Source organism: Lycium ferocissimum, chromosome 9 (genome assembly GCF_029784015.1).
Source record: "Lycium ferocissimum isolate CSIRO_LF1 chromosome 9, AGI_CSIRO_Lferr_CH_V1, whole genome shotgun sequence".
Classification (NCBI taxonomy): domain Eukaryota; kingdom Viridiplantae; phylum Streptophyta; class Magnoliopsida; order Solanales; family Solanaceae; genus Lycium; species Lycium ferocissimum.
Genome location: NC_081350.1, coordinates 67,674,771 through 67,690,447, shown reverse-complemented (window position 1 = coordinate 67,690,447; position 15,677 = coordinate 67,674,771). Strand labels below are relative to the sequence as shown.

Below are 15,677 nucleotides of genomic sequence, written 5' to 3'. Positions count from 1 at the left end.
GGTATATGATATTGACATGCATGATCTATGTTTCAGGAGTAAGCATTTTTGGCATTCTGGTTATTATACATGTTTTCTGTATTTCTGATGTATGATTATTATTTCAAATGCAAGCATTTTGGCATTCTGGTTATTATGCTCACTTTCGGTACCCCTTACTTCGGTTATGACCTCGATTTTTGTATTTCATGCTTTGCATACTCAGTACATATTTCGTACTGACCCCCTTTCCTCGAGGGGTCGCGTTCGTCATGCCCGGTCTGTGCACGCACGGTTTTGTCATGATCCGCCAGTCTAGGATACCCATTCTGCTACTTTGGAGCGCTCCCTTGTTCCGGAGTCCATATTTCGGTACAGACTCTCTTGTTATATATGTATATGATTATTCAGGGGTACAGCGGGGCCCTGTCCCGTCATATGATTCCGATGTTACTCTTAGAGGTCTGTAGACACATGTGTGGGTTGTGAATAGTTACTGTTCGGTTATGTCGGTGTGATTTATGTTTTGGGCGGTCCCACTCGCCGTGGCAGCCCTATCGGCTCGCGTATATATATGTATTTTGAGATGTGGTGTTTTACGACAGCCTTGCCAGCTTCTGTGCAGTATATATGTGTTTATATGTGACAGTTGAGACGACGTCTGACCTATGTATATGTATAAGTTAATTGTATGCCGATTTTGATTAATGGCTGTGTACGAGTGCCCAGCTCGGGCACTAGTCACGGCCTACGGGGTTAGGTCGTGACATAGGAATTACTGTTTTAAATCTGAAGCTTGGCAAATGCATTTTATCCATGTTTACAGTTCTCCAATAACCTAGCGGTTGGTAAACCGCAAATAGCTCGAAGTTAAGAGTACCTGCAAAATCAAAAACATAGTTAGTTAAAAAATTAGCAAGCTGGTTGCCCTCTCTCAGCACATGTCTAACTTGTATCAGTCCCTTTTTCCTCTATTCTCTAATCTTCTGCACCTCCATACTAATACTCCATGGAACTTCCCAGTCCGCTTCTACTATCTTCATTAAAACCAAGTGAATCGGTCTCAATATCAATGGTAGATGTCGTGTTACACAAAATATATAATGCCATCATGCATTGCTTTTGCCCTCCGCACGCATACAAGTGACCGCAATCCTTCTAGCAGAGAGCATCAATGAACTCTCCTTCATGATTTCTCACAAAATGCAGATACTAGGACCGGGATTTCCCTCGGAGGCACCATCACATTACATTTGAACCATCCTTTACAGGAGGGCTAATCCATTGAACCACAAGATCGTATCTCGAGGCCTCATATTGTTCCAAATGTTGTACCGGAAGAGCCAAGAAGTTTGGCAAATTTGTCATCCATGGATATCTTGTTTTGGCCGGCTTGAATGAGATTAACATTAATCTCATATATATGACCCTATGCCTAGACATGTTACCACCATGCAAAACCGAGCTTCTTTTCCAAAGTTGCCCAAAGTATGATTTGCGGATGAGTCGGCTATATAATGGTTTCAACTTTGAAGAACACTTTGTGTCCCACAATTTCTTGATAGTTTGATTAACTGATAAAAGGGCCTTGCACACCGTCGCTGTATCGAGAACATCTTCCATATATCTCAAAGATATCGACCTATCACAAACATATGGTCATCAAGCTTTCTTGGTGGGGCTGAGCACAACACCTGCATATAGACACAATAGATATCCCCATCTTTGCAAGTACATCATCAACAGGTAACTTCTTCTTCCACACTCTCCACAAGAAAAAAGCAATCTTGAAAGGCAAACCTTTTGTCGCAATTGCTTATAACACCGCTCGAGGCACCTCTTTGTCTTATTACTTCCATGCACTAACGGTATATTTACCACTACCAATGAGCATCCACCGGCCTTATCCATATTTTCTCGAGTGAAAGGTGTCAATGTGCATCTCCTTTCTTATATGATCAATAATATCTTCTAGTTACGAGCTTTGTTGCAATAACCGATAATTCCAAGTCCCATTCTCCATAACATCTCGCAACCTCCTGAATATTGTCATCCATAGGGAAATTAGCCGGCATAAAGGCGGGCAAGGGGACCAAGTTTAGTCCAAACTTGTCAAACCAAAAGTTAGAACCATTTCTTGGTTCCCGCTGTGAATCTCCCCTTCTATAGCATCTCTTGATTCTAGCATCTTCTTCCATAATTGTGAGCCTCCTTTCCATTAAACCTTTGAAGTTGGAATATGTTTCTTGCGTACTTATTCCACATGAATGTTGACCACAGTGGTACCGTAAATTCGAATCTCCACCATAGCTTAGTGAATAAAGCTTTTGATACATTAAAAAAGGACCTAAATCCCAATCCTCCCTCCGTTTAGGAACACACACTTTCGACGAAAGGCAGCTTTCTACTCTTGCCTTCTTCCTTATTAGTCCAATAAAATCTTGCAAAGATTTTTACGCAATTATTTAGTGTGTACTTAGTAGGTGCCATTATATTAAAGTACATTTAAGATACTTTGTAAAATACCGTTGATAAGAATCGCCTTCCCTCCAAACGATAACAACCTTCCTTTCCAGCTTCGTTAGTACCCTATCTTTCACCATCTTAATTAGATCATTATAATAAACTTTCCTTTTCTAGAGTGGAAGATAGGACGTACCCAAGATATTTGAAGAAACATGCCTCTTGTAAAAAAACCTGCTAAACTTCTTGACATAATAAGCACTGCTGATTTATATTGCATGTAAAAGAAACTTTTCTCTCCATTTATCAATTGACCTGACAACTTTTCATAATCTCTCAAAACATTCATAGTCAGTTCCAATGATAGGTTATCAGCTGATGCAAAGATGATGGTATCATCTCCGCATAAGCAAGACATGATTGAGGTTTGCACTCCATTTAGGCATACCAAAGCACTTATACCGATCATGCTCAAATTAAGAATTAAGTGCTCTAGATAGCACTTTGCCGAAAGTATAAATGGAGCGGTGACAATGGATCACCTTGCTTCACCCCCTTGTAGAGTGAAAAAAACCATAAGATTGACGTTCATTCAACAACCGAATACCGTTATTTGCCAACAGCCTCCATATCCGATCCACAAAAATTTCACCAAATCCCATTCTTCTCAAAGACCACTAGTTAAATATAGCTAGGACACTCTATCATATGCCTTAGCCATATCTAACTTAATCACCACATTTTCGGGTTTACCTCTCTTTCTAATATACGGATAATTTCTTGGGTATGAGCAACACATTCTCAATAATGCTTTTTCTCTCTTCAGGAAAACCAGATCGGGGTTGCCAGAGATCAAACCTAGTAGAATCTTATCCGGCCTTCCATGAACCACTCTTGAAATGACCTTGTTTATGAAGTTACTCGAAGCTAACCGTCCGAGACCCCCAAAAGTGTGAACTTCGATTTGTAGGGATTAATACCAAATTAGTATGAGTTACGATTTTTGGGAGAGTATGACCTTCATAGAAAACTTGAACCATTCTGAATACATCCATTCCTACAATGTCCCAACATGAATGAAAGAAAGTTCCTTATAATCCATCAGGACCACAAGCACTCTCTCATTTAAGTTCAAAAACGACGTTCTTACTTCTTCCTCGGATGGAAGTGCACAAAGCGCATCATTGCTTTCGTGTTAGACCATCAGTGGAATATGCTTCCGCATGCCAAAATCTAGAGCTTCCTCCTCCTCTTGAGAGAATTGTTGTTGGAAGAAATTAACTCGCGCCTCGCTATAAGCATGCTTATCTTCTATCCACTCACCATCGTATATTTGAATTCTATTCACATGTAACCTTTTTTCTCCTTCCATTTACTAAATTGTAAAAAACCCGGTGTTTCTATCACCTTTAGAGAACCAAGTGTATCCTTCTTTTTTGTCTCCAAAACTCTTCCTCATAATGTAAATACTCTTCGGCACCGAGCAAGCCGCAAGACATTCTATTTTCTCGTGCAGTAAGGATCATCTTCAAACGGTTGTTCCTTAATTCTCACTATATCTTCCCCGATGATAAGTTGTTTGAAGATATCTCCAAAAGCCGCCTACTCCAGCGAGATAGAGCCCTTTACTATCTTGATCTTTCGTTTAAAAACCAAAAAGGATTGCCAATACTTTCTCTCGCATCAATTCAAATTTACTATGTCCAAGAAATCTTTTATGCTAATTCAAAATTTTCAAAAACACGAATTTGGTTTTATGAAAAACAATACCATTATATTTAAGAGATTTTAAAAGATAAAATATTTTGTCAAATACGTAAAAATTCTTATCATCTTATTAAGTTATTTAATTCTTAATTATTTCTTATTTAAGAGTTTTAAAAGATACATATTCTAAAAAAAAAAAAAAGGTTATCTTTCTTTATCAAAGACGTGAATAAAGATTTTTCAACTAAAATATTTATCATCTTTTCTGAATTTCATAAAAATAAATAAAAGCTTTTTATTTATAATTTAATTTGCCTATTTTAATATACTTAGTGACGGATATATCTCATAGGAGGTGTAAGAGTAGAATTTTCATAGTCTATGGGATATAAGTTTTTTATTTTGAAACACAAAATATATTTAGAGTTGAATCATATTACAAGAATGTTTAGTGAGAATTCCCAACAGAAGATAGAGAAAATAAATATCTTTACAATTTTTTTATTTGGAAGAGGGGAGAGCATCGTTGTAAGTCGATCGGTTGTTTCATGTACCACATCGATGAAGACTAAGGTATTGGCATTTATAAGGAGTAGTTACCTTGTATTACTACCAAAGTGGTTCTTAGGTAGTTTAAACGGTGAGTGTAGGATTATTTGTTCGGGATGTAGTGGGGGTGGGGTATGGCTTCTTTTCGCTTGTTGTGGTCCGTCTGCTCAAATTTCGGGGGTTCGAGGTGTGTGTGGGTGTAAGTTTCAATACTTGGGGTTGTGGTCGTGGTGTTGTGAACAAAAACTGTGGGTGTAAGTTTCAATATTGGGGGGTTGTGGTTGTCACGACCCGATTAGGGGCCATGATGGGTACCCGGGGCTAACCACCGAGCACCGCTCATACCATTACCCATCGTACACATCAAGTGTTCGTTCACTAATCTTATACTCAAATCATAGGAAAACCATTTTTCACTTTGAAACATAATTACCTTTATATACATAAGCCCTTCGGCTATCAAAATAATGTGCATACAATAAGGACATCGTGAGACCATACTACCCACATATGCGTATCTACGAGCCTCTACTAGAGTACTAGACATATAGACGGGACAGGACCCCGTCATGACCAAAACATATATGTACACAAAATTATAAATCAATGGAACCTCTGGAACAATGAAGTGTCCTCAAAGTCTGCTAGAAGCTCCTATGAATCTAGGTCGCCTCCCTGTCTACCTGTGGGCATGAACACAGCGTCCAAAAAGAAAACGGACGTCAGTACGAGCAATGTACTGAGTATGTAAGGCGTGGATAATAGCATGATATGAGCATGAGGAATAGCATAAGATAAAAGAACCGTTCATTTCTCATAATGCCTTTTAAACATTCGTCATACGTACTTACCCCTTTATTCTCCTAAAGATACACTTGTTACATCCACCTGCTTACATATGCAATAACTTGCAATGCAGTACATCCACGTACCCGGCCATATAGGCTTGGTATCACCCATACTCGGCCCTCCCGGGACTCAATAGTATCCGTACTCGGCCCTTCTGGGACTCGATGCTATCCGTACTCGGCCCTTACGGGACTCGATGCTATCCGTACTCGGCCCTTTCGGGACTCGATGCTATCCGTACTCTGCAGTGGGAGTGCCATGCATACATACATACATATACATGAAAATACATAAATGAAATCAACATCATCCTTATCATTTCCATACATCTATCATTAAAACATACATTAGAACATTGAAGGCAACTACGGCGAAGTCGGGGTGACATGAGGTCGTGGACCCCCGATTACATTATGGAGTAATCATAATCATCATATCTCACCTTGAAGGGACTAACGTTTTAAGGTGAGTGTACACAAGGGAAAGCATCAATGGAACCATACCTAGAATCATTAACTTCATGGGTATCATATCTCACTTTAGGATTCTTTAGACTTAAACTCATCATTATCATCCATTGTCATACTCGTGTCATATCTCTTTTCTTTATCTTATACATATGTAGCTCTTTATATTCATAGACTCATAATTTCCGTTATATAAGAAGATCATGGAAAAATGGGAAGATTCATGCCATAGGAGTCATGCCATAGAAGGAAAGGATTAGCCTTACATACCTCTTTCGTTTAGCTATTCTATCGTTTGATCGTTCTCCTTCGATGCTCGCGTTTCTACCTTCAAGAAAGTTCGTATTAATATTAGCTAATCGATTATAAGAACATGCTTACTAAAGCTAGAGAAAATTGGGCAACATTTCCTTTGTTTATACAACTTTCCTCATATCACATATCGACTCCCAAACATCCATAACAACATTCACAATATTATAGGCAACAATCATCATTCATCTACATTATCCACATTTCACAATTTCACTTCAATTCCTCCATAATCATGGTCATAGTTCACTATTACGTTTTTTCACATATAATGCTTATCCCATGTTCTAAATGTCATTCATAACATACTTACAATCACAACATATCAATATTCATGACTCATTCCAAACTACTATTCACAATCTCACTATTCTCATCTTTGTGACCCATTTTCTATCTCCTTCCATCATCTAAGTCTTTCAACCTCTCATTACCCTAGACAATATGGAAAGATCATAAAACTTACCTTAGATAGTGTAGGAATAATCCTTGAGTGGAAATACTTCTCTTGTACCAAAACCCTAGTTCACTTCCATAGGAATTCCTTGGCTTGGATGAACTTTAATGTGGCTCATACACTTAACTCTCTTGGTTTGATGAAGTTTATCTTGAATCTCTCTTGAGTTCTTATGGAAGAAGTGTGTGGAACCCTCTAGAAGCCTTGAGAGAGATGAAGAAGTGTGGGAAATGAAATTAGTGAAGTGGGATCACATTTATATAATTGAACTTAACTCAGCCGTCGGGACTTCACGGACACTTATACGGTCCGTATAACATTGCACGGCCCGTATAAGTGGTCGTGGTTCACCACTGTGCAAACATCATCTCGCTTGGGTGTTATACGGACCGTATAATGTTATACGGACCGTATAAGTCAGTCGTATAATCCCATTTCCCTGAAATGATCTCCGTCGTTCGTTTGATCTCCAATCCTTATGGAACCTTTTTGACAATTGTTTAACATCTCGTTAACAATATAAGGGACATTATAACTCTTCTCCGTACATCATTAAATCATCGCTAACTTATCACTTGTAAATCCTTTCCGATTCGTAACGTATACCTTGCCTTTCTTAGCAAGCTTTCTTTTCTTACTCCGAATGCCATTGAAATCTCAATTAGGATCATCAAGTACTATTTCTTACTTATCGAAACATAGTATACTTCGTGCCCTTCGCTAGTCTATTCACTATACATGAACGAAAAATTTCCGGGGTGTAACAGTGGTGTTGTCAACAAAAACTGTGGGTGTAAGTTTCAATATTGGGGGGTTGTGGTGTTGTCAACAAAAACTATGGGTGTAAGTTTCATTATTGGTGTTGTCAACAACAACTGTGGGTGTAAGTTTCAATATTGGGGGGTTGTGGTGTTTCAATATTGGGGGGCTGTGGTGTTGTCAACAAAAAGTATGGGTGTAAGTTTCAATATTGGGGGTTTGTGGTGTTGTCAACCAAAACAATAAATAATTAGTAAGAAGTGATTAAATAAAAGATTAAATAAATAGTGTATAATTCAATAAAAAAAAATACTTATGGAGAAATTAAAAATAACAAAAAGAATTAATGATTAAATTTTATTTCCACAAATTTCTTTTGCCAAAATATCTCTGGATTTTTTCATGCGGACTTGCGGAAAAATCCACATGAAAATTCTTCTTTCATGAATTTTTACCAAAATTTTTAGTATTTTCCCCAAGAAAATCCGCAAGCAACTTACCTGCAGAATCAAAATCCCTAGGTAATGATTACCCACGAAGGTTTTTTCTTCGGATTTTTTTTGGTAGGAAAATCCGCAGGAAACTAAGTTATCTGCGAATTTTCATATATAATCCCAATAAAAATCCCCATGTAATTTGTACTTTTCTAGTAGTGAGCTTGATGTATATTTATATTTCCAGACTTGTACAAATAATTAGTAAGAAGTGATTAAATAAACAGTGTATAATTCAATAAAAAAATACTTATGGAGAAATTAAAAATAAAAAAAGAATTAATGATTAAATTTTATTTCCACAAATTTCTTTTGCCAAAATATCTCTGGATTTTTTCATGCGGACTTGCGAAAAAATCCGCATGAAAATTCCCTCTTTCACGAATTTTTACCAAAATTTTTAGTATTTTCCGCAAGCAACTTACCTGTAGAATCAAAATCCCCAGGTAATAATTACCCACGAAGGTTTTTTCTTCGGATTTTTTTTGGTAGGAAAAATGTTAGGAAACTAAGTTACTCGCAATTTTCATATATAATCCCAATAAAAATCCCCATGTAATTTGCACTTTTCTAGTAGTGCTTGATGTATATTTATATTTCCAGACTTGTATATTTCGATCTAGATGCTCTTGTATGGATTAGATCAGATCTGGGGTGTATTTTCTTATTTCCGCACTTGATTTATATTATTATCGTCAAACTTACGTGATTTATTCTCTTCCGCTTATTTAGTTATTTATTTATGTTTTTATTAGCGTTGGGTTGAGGGTTCGCTTACCGAGGTGGGAAAGGTAAGTGCCCGCACGACTTAGCTAAATTGGGTCATGACAACTTCAAGTTATATTTGAAATTTTCATGGCCAAACGCTAATTGTTTTTTTTTTTTAAGTGAAAAAAAATTCCGGAAAAATGTGAAAATTTCTCATGGCCAAACAGGTGTTATGAGACTAAAGTTCATTTTGGTATATTATAGGTATTTTTAGTTTAAGACTACAAAATTTAAAAATCTTTTTTACTTAAAATTTTATACCAAGTCAAACTAAGACTAACAAATTGAAATGGAAAGACTATTAATTAGGGTTTTAATTTATTAAATTTCCCTTATTAATTATGTTTTGAAAATTAAAATTTGCCTGCTAATACCTTATGATAAGGACAATAATAAAAGAAAAATAATAAACTTCTCTTGATTTGTTAATTGAACAAATAAAAAGGAAATTTGTTAACGGCTCTTTTTTTTTTTTTTTTAAGAAAATGGATTAAAACGTTTTTGGTAACCCATTAATTTATCACCACCCCCCCGCCCCCCTCCTAGGAATTTTTCTTTAAGAAGGCGTGAACTCTTCATTTGTTTGCAACCCTTCCATCACATTACCATTTAGTCTCTCTTTTCTATCTTGTAATTAAAAATGGGTTCTGAATCTGTTCCTCTGCAAGTTGAAGTCTTGTCCACAAAGTTCATAACACCATCTTCACCAACACCAAAACACTTACAAAATTACAAGTTATCTTTCTTTGATCAAATAGCTGGAGATGTTCATTTGCCTCTTGTTCTTTTTTATCCACCAAACAACAACAAAAACTCCACTACTCTTAATCATGAACAGCTTCAAGAATCCCTTTCTAGAGTGTTAACTCATGTTTACCCTATAGCTGGTAGATTTACAGATGATTTTTGCTCCATTAATTGCCTTGATCAAGGTGTTAAACTTGTAAAGGCAAATGTCAATAGTAAGCTCGATGATTTTCTTGAACAAGCACATAAGGATGTTAATGCTGCAGTACTTTGTTGGCCACATGATACTTGGGATGTTAATGAAGATAATTTGGCTATTACACCTCTTGTTATTATTCAAGTAACTAAATTTGAATGTGGTGGTATTGCTTTGTCAATGAGCCATGCCCACATTGCAATGGATGGATACTCGAGTCTCTCCTTTTTGTACGAGTGGTCTGAAGTGTGTAGACTTGGAATTAAAGCACAGGATATCGATTTCTTGAGCTTTAATTTAGGTGAAGTTTTTTTTACAAGAGATTTATCTAAACTTCTACTACCTCGTATTCCTGGAGAAACACGTGCAGAGAGCAAACTAGTTGCGAAGAGATTATATATCGATGAAGCTAACATATCAAAACTACGAGAAGAAATGGGAACTTTGAGTTTCAAACCTACAAGAGTTGAGATGATTACAGCCATTTTATGGAGGGGTTTAATGAGTTCTTCACAAGTGAAGAACGGAAAATTAAGACGTTCGTTGATGGGAGTCCCAATCAACTTACGGAGCAAGATTTCGTTACCTGAAATCACAAAGTGTTTTGGTAATCTTGTAGTTGAGGCACCTGTAATATTTGTACCTGATCAGGAGAACAAGAATATGGAGCTACGTAACTTGGTGACATTAATAAAGGGAAACAGTGCAGAAAACTATTGAACTTTTGAACAAAGAATCACCAGATGAGATAGTCACTGCAGTCGGTGAATTATACAACGAAAGTTTTCTAGATCAAGAATGGGGAGGTAGTGATGAAGTTGACAATTTTACAACTTCGAGTTTGTGCAGGTTTCTATATTAGGAGCTGATTTTGGTTGGGGAAACCTTGTTTGATGCATTTTGGATCAAGGCATATGCAAACTTGTTGGTTATATGATGCAGAGTGTGGTAACGGTGTCTGTGTGCAGGTTGATCTTAAGGAGAGTTACATGAGCTTCTTTGAATCCGATCAAGATATCAAGACTTATTTTAAGTTTTAGGCTTTCTTGAATGTTTTTCATTTGGTTGATTTTAATTTTGTGTGTTGTTTGTTGGTGATAAACTACTTTGTTAGCCTTCAAACAAAAGAATAATTTGAAGTTAATCAAGTTCCTTTTGTAATTTCATATGAACTCCAATTATGTCTCACAGTAAATTAAAATAATGATCCCTTGGGATTAATGATTGGTTAAACTTCGTTTTTCAAATTTAGATTATTCCTGTCCAAGATTAAGATTGATGGTCATCTGACAGACATCTGGTCAAAGGGCTACATATATATTTAAACGAAAAAGGGTTAAAAAAAATGCTGAACATATTAGAAATAATCCAAAAAATGTCCTCCTTCACTTATTAGATCGTGAATATTAACTACGTATATTTTTTTTACTGAAATTTCTTATATATTTACTTAACACTTATTTCTCTATAATTCTACATTTAAAGTTTTTCGCTTTTTTTTTTCCTTTTTATACCTTGTTGATCGGTATAAGTATTAAATTTTCTTACTTGGTATCATTACATTATCAAGTAATTTTGCTATTTGACTTATATTTTCTTAGATTACTTTCCTTTTCATGATATATAGAAGATATATTGATATAATTTATATTTTAATAATTTTATTTGGTTGCTTGAAATTCTTGTATTGTTCAAAATTTTTATTTGTAACATTATTTGTTATGATTGGGTTGCGTGATTTTATTCATATTATAACTTTGCTAATAACAATCCAAATGATGTTTTCATCTCATATTCTGGGTCGTTATAGGGGCTTTGACCATTACTTAATATTTTCAGTGACATGCGACTTTGTATTAAATTGTGCTTGTCCACTTCCCTCTGTTTTAATATAATGTATATAAACAAAGATTTACTTATTTTTGAACTTCTCTATTTATTTCTAATCTTTTGTTATATTACTCAAATATTTTATTATTTAAAATTGCATTAATTTTATAATAATATTGTTTGAATTTATCAATGATACTATCAAAGTTAATTCAAAGATAGTTGAAATATTGATAGGCTCAAAAATGAGCCAAGAATGAAAATTGCACTGTAGTTCATGAATTCTGACTTGCTATATGTTTGCGCACAATATTTAGTTTCTGAAAAATATTTATTATTCAACAGCATTTATTTTTTTCCTAAAATCTTAGTCAAACACCTCAATTTCTAAAATAAACACTTTAAAAAAAAAAACTTTTGATTTCTCATAAGCTTGGATTAACATGCTAAAATACCAATTTCTCAATCTTCGTTTCTATGGGTAATCCATTCAATATCTCTCTCTCAACATTGGATTAATTGATAAATTATTACGACCATTTAATAACAATGAAAACACATAATATAATAATTGTGACCATACTATTCTGATTTAAATATTATAGTACTCAGGTTCCATAGACGGTAGCAAAATTTCAATACCCTTATTATTGTTTTCTTTTTTCACAGCTCTCCAATAATTATACGGAGTATGTGGAATTAAAGAATCAACCGCTTTTTTCGACATCTTTATATGTTTTCTAATAAAAATGAGATATACTGCTTTATCCCAAGAATCATATGGGCATGTTTATCCCCTTCTTTCTCCAACGTAACTCTTGTAAAAACTCTAAACCATTTTCACTTACCACGGAAACCTTATCATAGATTCTCACCAAAGTAAGATGCAACAACATCTTTTCGACAATAATATCTTGCAGATAGTCATCTAACAAACATTTGGTCAAAGGGCTACATATATATTTAAGCGAAAAGGGTAAAAAAAAATATGTTGAACATATTAGAAATAATTCAAAAAATATCCTCCTTCACTTATTGAATCAAATTTGTCAGTCCATCTACCTATTAAATAAAAAATATCTTTAACGTACTAAAAAAAGGCTTAAAAAATGCCCTCCTTCAACTTATTATTGGATTTATTTATTTATTTTTAAGCAAAGCAACTAGCACGAGGCTAGTTGTAATTTATTAATCAAACAAAATTATGTACAGAAAGGAAATTTAAAAGTTTCAGGAAAACAAAACAATAACAAAGGCCAAAAGTGTATGAAAACCAGATGAAACAGTATGCAAAACTAAAAATGGCTTGACCTGCAACAACTTTTCAAGTCTTGGTTTGATTCCATCTCAAGACACCTCAAAAGCTCTCACCAGGTGTTATGAGATCAAATACCAATAAAAGGATCCTTCCAACTAAGAACTTTGCAATGTTAGACCTCTATCACCAAAAACTATTTCGAACTCCATGATGTGCATCTAAAATCATCTTGTAATTTAGTTTATCAGTCATTGAACACCACTACTATTGGTTAAATTTATCTCTAATGTTATTTTCAAGCTTAATACTAGTTCAACTATATGGCTTTTAATTAAATACATGATCTTTATTTATCGGTCAATATAAAATTTGGCCTAACCTAAAATGCCCCGATCCATTTACGACCTAACCCACCACAAAACAAATTTTAAATTCATGTAGCTAAGCTATAAAATTTTAAGGTGAGAAGAAGATCTTATTGCTTAGCCACGTTAATTTAAAAGGAAATTTTGTATTGGATTAAACCATGGATGAGCCAAATCCTTTTGGGTGAATTTATATGGACTAATAAATACTGCAGTGTGAGGCACAAGTATAATTTGTTGTGTGAGAGTTGTATGATTTTGGTCCCACAATCTTGATCATCACTTCCTACTTCTCTCTTCAGTCTTCACCTACCGACCTTTCTATGAGTCCGGAACCAAAATAACCTCATAAAAAAGTTTTTGAACCAAACTATCCCAATAAAAAACAAGTTATAAAATCGTTTTAACGCAAAGAATTATCGCGCTAAAAAGACTTAACCGGGACGGCACCGTTAAGTGCTTTAGCGCAATATTCATCGCGCTAAAAGGGGTCCATGTTTCTTTTTTTTTTTTTGGCCCTTTGATTAACCTCTTTCATTACACTTTTTAACGTACTTTGACCATAGATTAATCATGTTTGGGACCGAAACTTCAATATTTTATATAGAACCCTACTTATTTTTATGCGATTAATAAGGTAGGCTCAATACATTAAGGATAAGAATCTTCTGATTGCCGTTTTTAGTGGTTGAAAAGTGCTCGAACACTTTTACGAATACTTAAAGCTAATGATACCAAGCCTTCAAACAAAAATGGCGTTCGAGCACTTTTCAACCATAAAACGGCAATCCGAAGATTTTCTTATCCTTGATGTATTGAGCCTACCTTATTAATCGCACAAAAATAAGTAGGGTTCTATATAAAATATTGTTTCGGGGTCCCGAAGCATGATTAATCATGGTCAAAGACGTTAAAAAGTGCAATGAAAGAGGGGTTAACTAAAAAAAGTACAAAAAAAAAAAAAAAAACACGGACCCTTTACGCAAAGAATTATCGCGCTAAAGCACTTAATTAAGTGTCAGTCAGCTTAAGTGCTTTAGCATAGTAATTTACTACGCTAAAGGCAATTTTGTAACTTTTTTTTTATTGGGGTAGTTTAGTTCAAAAACCTTTTTCTGAGGTTATTTTGGTTTCGGACTCCCTTTCTATTCTCGGCTCACGGCACAAAAATTTATTTATAATATAAAGTTAGGAATAGACAAGGTGAGGTGGCACCTCTCTATGGCCACCTTTCATATTTATCTTTTTTTTCCTAATTTTCACCATTTTCATATTTCTTTTCTATTTGTGCTATTTAAAAAAAAAATCAAAATTCACTCATAAATAAATCATGCAAGTTTGAGTGTACTTTAATATCCATTTGTGAGCTATTCTATAGTTTCAAAAGGTTACCCTCCCCTTTCCTGACAAAATTTCCTCTCCCGCTTCCCTTCTCTCCATTTTTTCCCAAGTTTCCACTCTGGACAGTAGACACATGGCATGGGTTGGAATTAATGGCTAAGATTTAACTAACTAAAGCAAAACCCTAATCATGATTTACATAATTAATAACTTATCCATAAATATATTAAAATTATTTCCTCTCTCTTCCTATTTTACTTTTCCTACGCAATAAAATGTCTTTTCTCCTTTACCCGATTATTTTTCCCACTTCATTTTTTTCCCTACACATAAATAGACCCCATTATTCAATTGGTGATATTTTTCCATTTTTTCAATTATGATGCTTACTAATTCACACAATATAGACCCCATTATTCAATTGGTAATTGTATATTTCTGAAAGAGTTGTCTATATTCCGGAAAATATCACCATTAAAGAGCTATCATAATTGAAAAAAAATGAAATATTAAAATAGGAAGAGAGAGAAAATATTTTACTATATTTATGGATAAGTTATTAATTATATAAATCATGGTTAGAGAGCCTTCTTGCTTTAGTCAATTAAATCTTATTCTAATTCATGCCATGTGTCTCTAATCTAATGTAGATCTTAGGGAAAATGGAGAGATGAGAAATGGAGAAAAGCTCAATTCCCCATTCTCGTCATGCACCTCACCAATTAATGAGCAGTTTATGCCGTGTAAAACTGATATTTATAAGAAAGCTCCTCTTATAAATGATTCCAATCTGAATTTGCAGTCCTAAGCTGGCCAAATTGGTTGCTTCTTCAAATTGCCTTCGTCATTTTCATTTCTAATAATTCAAGGGATGAAAGGTCCTTGTATCTATTTGACTAACTTAAGTGACAAATGGACTATGAAGTGCTTATGTACTTTACTTTTGGATGGTATGCTATATTTGTTTCTAACATTTCTGGCACTTTACTAATTTTATATTTAGCTTTTGCATGTAATTTATTTCTTTTATAATATGGACATTATAAGAGTTTTAGATAATTGCAAAATAGGATATTATTTTATTATATAGATATGACCGAATCTCACACGGGCTCTTGAAGAAATTTGGCCACCTT

The 15,677-nt window shown here is 34.7% G+C and overlaps 1 pseudogene; it reads left to right on the top strand.

Annotated features, from left to right (window-relative positions):
- Positions 1 to 9,401: 9,401 nt before the first annotated feature.
- On the top strand, positions 9,402 to 10,811 carry LOC132029450 (acyltransferase Pun1-like; annotated as a pseudogene).
- The last annotated feature ends 4,866 nt before the right edge of the window (positions 10,812 to 15,677 follow it).